Below are 8,668 nucleotides of genomic sequence, written 5' to 3' on the forward strand. Positions count from 1 at the left end.
TGGGGAATCAGAGGCGGGGAATGAGATATGGGGAATCAGAGGCGGGAAATCAGAGGCAGGGAATCAAACACGGGAAATCAGAGGCGGGGAATCAGAGCTGGGGAATCAGAGCTGGGGATCAGAGTCGGGGAGTCAGAGGCAGGGAATCAGATGTGCGGAATCAGAGATGGGGAATCAGAGGTGGGGAATCAGAGGCTGTGAATCAGAGATGGGGAATCAGAGGCGGGGAATCAGAGGCAAGAAATCAGACACGGGGTTTCAGAGGCTGGGAATCAGACGGGGGAATCAAAGGTGGGGAATCAGAGCTGGGGAATCAGAGGCAGGGAATCAGAGTTGGGGATTCAGAGGCGGGGAATCAGATATGGGGAAACAGAGGCGGGGAATCAGAGGCGGGCAAACAGAGGCGGGGAATTAGATATGGGGAATCAGAGGTGGGGAATCAGAGGTGGTGAATCAGAGATGGGGAATCACAGGCGGGGAATCAGAGGCAGGGAATAGAACGCGGGGAATCAGAGGCGGGGAATCAGAATTGGGGAATCAGAGATGGGGAATCAGAGATGGGGAATCAGAGGCGGGGAATCAGACGCGGGGAAACAGAGGTGGTGAATCAGAGATGTGGAATCAGAGGCGGGGAATCAGAGGCAGGGAATCAGACGCGGGGAATCAGAGGCGGGGAATCATAGCTGGCGTATCAGAGGCGGGGAATGAGATATGGGGAATCAGAGGCGGGGAATCAGAGGCGGGGAAACAGTGGCGAGGAATCAGATAAGGGGAATCAGAGGTGGCGAAGCAAAGGCGGTGAATCAGAGATGGGGAATCAGAGGCGGGGAATCAGAGGCAGGGGATCAAACACGGGGAATCAGAGGCGGGGAATCAGAGCTGGGGAATCAGAGGCGGGGAATCAGAGTTGGGGAATCAGAGGCGGGGAATCAGAGCTGGGGAATCAGAGGTGGGGAATCAGAGTCGGGGAATCAGAGGCCTGGAATCAGATGCTGGGAATAAGAGGCCGGGAATCAGAGGTGGGGAATCAGAGTCCGGGAATCAGAGATGGGGATTCAGAGGCGGGGAATGAGATATGGAGAATCAGAGGCGGGGAATCAGAGGCGGGGAAACAGAGGTGGGCAATCAGATATGGGGAATCAGAGGTGGCGAATCAAAGGCGGTGAATCAGAGATGGGGAATCAGAGGCGGGGAATCAGAGGCAGGGAATCAAACACGGGGAATCAGAGGCAGGGAATCAGAGCTGGGGAATCAGAGGCTGGGAATCAAAGTTGTGGAATCAGAGGCAGGGAATCAGATATGGGGAAACAGGGGCGGGGAATCAGAGGCGGGGAAACAGAGGCGGGGAATCAGATATGGGGAATCAGAGGCGGGGAATTAGAGTTGGGGAATCAGAGGCGGGGAATCAGAGGTGGGGAAACAGAGGCGGGGAATCAAGCACGGGGAATCAGAGGTGGGGAATCAGAGGTTGGGAATCAGAGGCAGGGAATCAGAGGCGGGGAAACAGAGGCGGTTAATCAGATATGGGGAATCAGAGGTGGCGAATCAAAGGCGGTGAAACAGAGATGGGGAATCAGGGCAGGGAATCAGAGGCAGGGAATCAAACACGGGGAATCAGAGCTGGGGAATCAGAGGCGGGGAATTAGAGTTGGGGAATCAGAGGAGGGGAATCAGAGGCGGGGAAACAGAGGCGGGGATTCAGATATGGGGAAACAGAGGTGGGGAATCAGAGGTTGGGAATCAGAGGCAGGGAATCAGAGGCTTGGAATCAGATGCAGGGAATCAGATGCGGGGAATCAGAGGCGGGGAATCAGAGCTGGGGAAACAGAGGTGGGGAATCAGAGTTGGGGAATCAGAGGCGGGGACTTAGATATTGGGAAACAGAGGCGTGGAATCAGAGGCGGGGAAACAGAGGCGGGGAGTCAGATATGGGGAATCAGAGGTGGGGAATCAGAGGCAGGGAATCAGATGTGCGGAATCAGAGATGGGGAATCAGAGGCAGGGAATCAGAATCAGAAGCAGGGAATCAGAGGCCGGGAATCAGAGGCCTGAATCAGATGCCGGGAATAAGAGGCCGGGAATCAGAGGTGGGGAATCAGAGTCCGGGAATCAGAGGCGGGGAAACAGAGGCGGGGAATCAGAAATGGGGAATCAGAGGTGGCGAATCAAAGGCGGTGAATCAGAGATGGGGAATCGGAGGCCGGGAATCAGAGGCAGGGAATCAAACACGGGGAATCAGAGGCGGGGAATCAGAGCTGGGGAATCAGAGGCGGGGAATCAGAGTTGGGGAATCAGAGGCGGGGAATCAGACACAGGGAATCAATATGGGAAATCAGAGGTGGGGAATGAGTGGTTGGGAATCAGAGGAAGGGAATCAGAGGCGAGGAATCAGAGCTGGGGAATCAGAGGCTGGGAATCAGAATTGGGGAATCAGAGATGGGGAATAAGAGATGGGGAATCAGAGGCGGGGAATCAGACGTGGGGAAACAGAGGTGGTGAATCCGAGATGTGGAATCAGAGGCGGGGAATCAGAGGTGGCGAATCAGAGCTGGGGAATCAGAGGTGGGGAATCAAAGTTGGGGAATCAGAGGCGGGGACTTAGATATGGGGAAACAGAGGCGGGGAATCAGAGGCGGGGAAACAGAGGCGGGGAATCAGATATGGGGAATCAGAGGTGGGGAATCAGAGGCAGGGAATTAGATTTGCGGAATCAGAGATGGGGAATCAGAAGCAGGGAATCAGAGGCCGGGAATCAGAGGCCGGAATCAGATGCCGGGAATAAGAGGCCGGGAATCAGAGGTGGGGAATCAGAGTCCGGGAATCAGAGATGGGGAATCAGAGGCGGGGAATGAGATATGGGGAATCAGAGGCGGGGAATCAGACGCGAGGAAACAGAGGCGAGGAATCAGATATGGGGAATCAGAGGTGGCGAATCAAAGGCGGTGAATCAGAGATGGGGAATCAGAGGCGGGGAATCAGAGGCAGGGAATCAAACACGGGGAATCAGAGGCGGGGAATCAGAGCCGGGGAATCAGAGGCGGGGAATCAGAGTTGGGGAATCAGAGGCGGGGAATCAGAGCTGGGGAATCAGAGGTGGGGATCAGAGTCGGGGAATCAGAGGCAGGGAATCAGATGTGCGGAATCAGAGATGGGGAATCAGAGGTGGGGAATCAGAGGCTGTGAATCAGAGATGGGGAATCAGAGGCGGGGAATCAGAGGCAAGAAATCAGACACGGGGTTTCAGAGGCTGGGAATCAGACGGGGGAATCAAAGGCGGGGAATCAGAGCTGGGGAATCAGAGGCAGGGAATCAGAGTTGGGGATTCAGAGGCGGGGAATCAGATATGGGGAAACAGAGGCGGGGAATCAGAGTCGGGCAAACAGAGGCGGGGAATTAGATATGGGGAATCAGAGGTGGGGAATCAGAGGTGGTGAATCAGAGATGGGGAATCACATGCGGGGAATCAGAGGCAGGGAATAGAACGCGGGGAATCAGAGGCAGGGAATCAGAGTTGGGGCATCAGAGGTTGGGAATTAGATATGGGGAAACAGAGGCGGGAAATCAGAGGCGGGGAGACAGAGGCGGGAAATCAGATATGGGGAATCAGAGGTGGGGAATCAGAGGAAGGGAATCAGATGTGCGGAATCAGAGATGGGGAATCAGAGGCAGGGAATCAGAATCAGAAGCGGGGAATCAGAGGCCGGGAAACAGAGGCGGGGAATCAGATATGGGGAATCAGAGGTGGGGAATCAGAGGCAGGGAATTAGATTTGCGGAATCAGAGATGGGGAATCAGAAGCAGGGAATCAGAGGCCGGGAATCAGAGGCCGGAATCAGATGCCGGGAATAAGAGGCCGGGAATCAGAGGTGGGGAATCAGAGTCCGGGAATCAGAGATGGGGAATCAGAGGCGGGGAATGAGATATGGGGAATCAGAGGCGGGAAATCAGAGGCAGGGAATCAAACACGGGAAATCAGAGGCGGGGAATCAGAGCTGGGGAATCAGAGCTGGGGATCAGAGTCGGGGAGTCAGAGGCAGGGAATCAGATGTGCGGAATCAGAGATGGGGATTCAGAGGTGGGGAATCAGAGGCTGTGAATCAGAGATGGGGAATCAGAGGCGGGGAATCAGAGGCAAGAAATCAGACACGGGGTTTCAGAGGCTGGGAATCAGACGGGGGAATCAAAGGTGGGGAATCAGAGCTGGGGAATCAGAGGCAGGGAATCAGAGTTGGGGATTCAGAGGCGGGGAATCAGATATGGGGAAACAGAGGCGGGGAATCAGAGGCGGGCAAACAGAGGCGGGGAATTAGATATGGGGAATCAGAGGTGGGGAATCAGAGGTGGTGAATCAGGGATGGGGAATCACAGGCGGGGAATCAGAGGCAGGGAATAGAACGCGGGGAATCAGAGGCAGGGAATCAGAGTTGGGGCATCAGAGGTTGGGAATTAGATATGGGGAAACAGAGGCGGGGAATCAGAGGCGGGGAAACAGGCGGGATATCAGATATGGGGAATAAGAGGTGGGGAATCAGAGGCAGGGAGTCAGATGTGCGGAATCAGAGATGGGGAATCAGAGGCAGGGAATCAGAATCAGAAGCGGGGAATCAGAGGCCGGGAATCAGAGGCCGGGAATCAGATGCTGGGAATAAGAGGCCGGGAATCAGAGGTGGGGAATCAGAGTCCGGGAATCAGAGATGGGGATTCAGAGGCGGGGAATGAGATATGGAGAATCAGAGGCGGGGAATCAGAGGCGGGGAAACAGAGGTGGGGAATCAGATATGTGGAATCAGAGGTGGCGAATCAAACGCGGTGAATCAGAGATGGGGAATCAGAGGCGGGGAATCAGAGGCAGGGAATCAGAGTTGGGGAATCAGAGGCAGGGAATCAGATATGGGGAAACAGGGGCAGGGAATCAGAGGCGGGGAAACAGAGGCGGGGAATCAGATATGGGGAATCAGAGGTGTGGAATCAGAGGTTGGCAATCAGAGGCAGGGAATCAGAGGCGGGGAAACAGAGGCGGTTAATCAGATATGGGGAATCAGAGGTGGCGAATCAAAGGCGGTGAAACAGAGATGGGGAATCAGGGCAGGGAATCAGAGGCAGGGAATCAAACACGGGGAATCAGAGCTGGGGAATCAGAGGCGGGGAATTAGAGTTGGGGAATCAGAGGATTGGAATCAGAGGCGGGGAAACAGAGGCGGGGAATCAGATATGGGGAATCAGAGGTGGGGAATCAGAGGTTGGGAATCAGAGGCAGGGAATCAGAGGCGGGGAATCAGAGGCGGGTAATCAGAGGCAGGGAATCAGATGTGCGGAATCGGAGATGGGGAATCAGAGGCAGGGAATCAGAGGCGGGGAATCAGAGGCGGGGAATCAGAGGCCGGGAATCAGATATGGGGAAACAGAGGTGGGGAATCAGAGGAGGGGAAACAGAGGCGGGGATTCAGATATGGGGAATCAGAGGTGGGGAATCAGAGGTTGGGAATCAGAGGCAGGGAATCAGAGGCTTGGAATCAGATGCAGGGAATCAGATGCGAGGAATCAGAGGCGGGGAATCAGAGCTGGGGAAACAGAGGTGGGGAATCAGAGTTGGGGAATCAGAGGCGGGGACTTAGATATTGGGAAACAGAGGCGGGGAATCAGAGGCGGGGAAACAGAGGCGGGGAGTCAGATATGGGGAATCAGAGGTGGGGAATCAGAGGCAGGGAATCAGATGTGCGGAATCAGAGATGGGGAATCAGAGGCAGGGAATCAGAATCAGAAGCAGGGAATCAGAGGCCGGGAATCAGAGGCCTGAATCAGATGCCGGGAATAAGAGGCCGGGAATCAGAGGTGGGGAATCAGAGTCCGGGAATCAGAGGCAGGGAAACAGAGGCGGGGAATCAGATATGGGGAATCAGAGGTGGCGAATCAAAGGCGGTGAATCAGAGATGGGGATTCAGAGGCCGGGAATCAGAGGCAGGGAATCAAACACGGGGAATCAGAGGCGGGGAATCAGAGCTGGGGAATCAGAGGCGGGGAATCAGAGTTGGGGAATCAGAGGCTGGGAATCAGACGCAGGGAATCAATATGGGAAATCAGAGGTGGGGAATGAGTGGTTGGGAATCAGAGGAAGGGAATCAGAGGCGAGGAATCAGAGCTGGGGAATCAGAGGCGGGGAATCAGAATTGGGGAATCAGAGATGGGGAATCAGAGATGGGGAATCAGAGGCGGGGAATCAGACGCGGGGAAACAGAGGTGGTGAATCAGAGATGTGGAATCAGAGGCGGGGAATCAGAGGCAGGGAATCAGACGCGGGGAATCAGAGGCGGGGAATCATAGCTGGCGAATCAGAGGCGGGGAATGAGATATGGGGAATCAGAGGCGGGGAATCAGAGGCGGGGAAACAGTGGCGAGGAATCAGATAAGGGGAATCAGAGGTGGCGAAGCAAAGGCGGTGAATCAGAGATGGGGAATCAGAGGCGGGGAATCAGAGGCAGGGGATCAAACACGGGGAATCAGAGGCGGGGAATCAGAGCTGGGGAATCAGAGGCGGGGAATCAGAGTTGGGGAATCAGAGGCGGGGAATCAGAGCTGGGGAATCAGAGGTGGGGAATCAGAGTCGGGGAATCAGAGGCAGGGAATCGGATGTGCGGAATCAGAGATGGGGAATCAGAGGTGGGGAATCAGAGGCGGTGAATCTGAGATGGGGAATCAGAGGCGGGGAATCAGAGGCAGGTTATCAGACACGGGGATTCAGAGGCTGGGAATCAGACGGGGGGAATCAAAGGCGGGGAATGAAGCTGGGGATTCAGAGGCAGGGAATCAGAGTTGGGGATTCAGAGGCGGGGAATCAGATATGGGGAAACAGAGGCGGGGAATCAGAGGCGGGCAAACAGAGGAGGGGAATTAGATATGGGGAATCAGTGGTGGGGAATCAGAGGTGGTGAATCAGAGATGGGGAATCACAGGCGGAAAATCAGGGGCAGGGAATAGAACGCGGGGAATCAGAGGCAGGGAATCAGAGCTGGGGAATCAGAGGCGGGGAATCATAGTTGGGAATCAGAGGCGGGGAATCAGATATGGGGAAACAGAGGCGGGGAATCAGGGGCGGGGAAACAGAGGCGGGGAATCAGATATGGGGAATCGGATGCGGGGAATCAGAGGCGGGGAATCAGAGCTGGGGAATCAGAGGCGGGGAATCAGAGTTGGGGCATCAGAGGTGGGGAATTAGATATGGGGAAACAGAGGCGGGGAATCAGAGGCGTGGAAACAGAGGCTTGGAATCAGATATGGGGAATCAGAGGTGGGGAATCAGAGGCACGTAATCAGATGTGCGGAATCAGAGATGGGGAATCAGAGGCAGGGAATCAGAATCAGAAGCGGGGAGTCAGAGGCCGGGAATCAGAGGCCTGGAATCAGATGCTGGGAATAAGAGGCCGGGAATCAGAGGTGGGGAATCAGAGTCCGGGAATCAGAGATGGGGATTCAGAGGCGGGGAATGAGATATGGAGAATCAGAGGCGGGGAATCAGAGGCGGGGAAACAGAGGTGGGGAATCAGATATGGGGAATCAGAGGTGGCGAATCAAAGGCGGTGGATCAGAGATGGGGAATCAGAGGCGGGGAATCAGAGGCAGGGAATCAAACACGGGGAATCAGAGGCGGGGAATCAGAGCTGGGGAATCAGAGGCTGGGAATCAAAGTTGTGGAATCAGAGGCAGGGAATCAGATATGGGGAAACAGGGGCGGGGAATCAGAGGCGGGGAAACAGAGGCAGGGAATCAGATATGGGGAATCAGAGGCGGGGAATTAGAGTTGGGGAATCAGAGGCGGGGAATCAGAGGTGGGGAAACAGAGGCGGGGAATCAAACACGGGGAATGAGAGGTGGGGAATCAGAGGTTGGGAATCAGAGGCAGGGAATCAGAGGCGGGGAATGAGAGGCGGGGAATCAGAGGCCGGGAATCAGATATGGGGAAACAGAGGCGGGGAATCAGAGGCGGGGAAACAGAGGCTGGGAATCAGATATGGGGAATCAGAGGTGGGGAATCAGAGGTTGGGAATCAGAGGCAGGGAATCAGAGGCTTGGAATCAGATGCAGGGAATCAGATGCGGGGATTCAGAGGCGGGGAATCAGAGCTGGGGAATCAGAGGTGGGGAATCAGAGTTGGGGAATCAGAGGCGGGGACTTAGATATTGGGAAACAGAGGCGGGGAATCAGAGGCAGGGAAACAGGGGCAGGGAATAGAACGCGGGGAATCAGAGGCAGGGAATCAGAGCTGGGGAATCACAGGCGGGGAATCAGGGGCAGGGAATAGAACGCGGGGAATCAGAGGCAGGGAATCAGAGCTGGGGAATCAGAGGCGGGGAATCATAGTTGGGAATCAGAGGCGGGGAATCAGATATGGGGAAACAGAGGCGGGGAATCAGGGGCGGGGAAACAGAGGTGGGGAATTAGATATGGGGAATCGGATGCAGGGAATCAGAGGTGGGGAATCGGAGCTGGGGAATCAGAGGCGGGGAATCAGAGTTGGGGCATCAGAGGTGGGGAATTAGATATGGGGAAACAGAGGCGGGGAATCAGAGGCGTGGAAACAGAGGCGGGGAATCAGATATGGGGAATCAGAGGTGGGGAATCAGAGGCACGTAATCAGATGTGCGGAATCAGAGATGGGGAATCAGAGGCAGGG

Source organism: Narcine bancroftii, unplaced genomic scaffold (genome assembly GCF_036971445.1).
Source record: "Narcine bancroftii isolate sNarBan1 unplaced genomic scaffold, sNarBan1.hap1 Scaffold_158, whole genome shotgun sequence".
Classification (NCBI taxonomy): domain Eukaryota; kingdom Metazoa; phylum Chordata; class Chondrichthyes; order Torpediniformes; family Narcinidae; genus Narcine; species Narcine bancroftii.